Source organism: Austrofundulus limnaeus, unplaced genomic scaffold, assembly GCF_001266775.1.
Source record: "Austrofundulus limnaeus strain Quisiro unplaced genomic scaffold, Austrofundulus_limnaeus-1.0 Scaffold378, whole genome shotgun sequence".
NCBI lineage: Eukaryota > Metazoa > Chordata > Actinopteri > Cyprinodontiformes > Rivulidae > Austrofundulus > Austrofundulus limnaeus.
The window spans coordinates 195615-196829 of NW_013952780.1; positions in this window are offsets into that span (position 1 = coordinate 195615).

Consider the following 1215-nt stretch of genomic DNA (forward strand, 5'->3'; position numbering starts at 1 on the left):
CAGCGAACGCGCGCCCCCTATTGACCAGCCACCACTGCATCAGAGTCACTGGAGTCTCAGAGCCGCTGCTGGTTTCTGTCTATCTGAGGTAAACGAAGCAGAACACATGGAACGTTCTTCAAATGGATCAAGTCTTGGTTTGATAAGAGAACATGAAGGAGTTTATCTGCAGCAACTGGAAATCAAGAAAAAGCTTGAAGATCATTCAGTATGATCCACTTCATTGTTCTGTTTGTTGCCGTGGTTACCTGCTAACCATGACAACRGCGTTTTGTTTTCAGCAGCTTCCAGTTCTGTCTGCGACATCATTACTCACCGCTCAGATCCAATTCAGATCAGCCGATTGACTCACTTCCACACTGGTTTCTCCAGTAAACACACCTCCTCTTCCTGTTTCACCTTCATCACTTTCCTCACGCTCCACTTCCGCTGACCCCCCCCCAGGTCCACCTCATCCAGGCTCCAAACCTGCCCATGTTTATAGTGGCACCACTATAAACATGGTGTTTAGGAAACAGCAAAAACACAACCGATCATCCGGTTTTTATTCTWTTCCTGAGTATGCATCATGTCATCACATCAGAGTTATTTCTGTCTAAACAACACAGAAAATCCTGTTAATGTAAACAGAGTCGCTGTGAAAACAGAAAATGTCTGACAAAAAATCCACCAGATTGTGTGTTGTCCTTTAACTTCAGTAGACAAAAGACAAAATAGCAGGTGAAACCCCACAAAAAGACATAATAAAGTTTTTAGTTCACATTTTTTGAACATGATTTATGATTTTATATTTTTGAAATATTTTCAGATAATTTTGTTCAGATTTGAAGAAACAAATCAAAAGTAATATATTGATGATATRTGTGTATGTGTAAGGATTTACACATGCTGGATTTTTAATAAGGAATAAAATTCATGCCGAACATTCTGCTACTGTCTCTGATTCTCTGTCAGATGAGGCAGCTTTCAAAGAAGTATTTCCCTAAATTAATATCTATATTTTAGATGTATTTAATTTATCTCTAATGAATGGTTATGTGCCACAGAGCTTTAAGGTTGCTGTAATTAAACCTTTACTTAAGAAACTGTTCTTGATTCAGGAGTTCAGGCCAACTATAGACCTATACTGTATCTAATCTCCCATTCATCTCAAAAATTCTTGAGAAAATAGTTGCAAATCAACTATGTGAACATCTGGATAGAAATAATCTATGA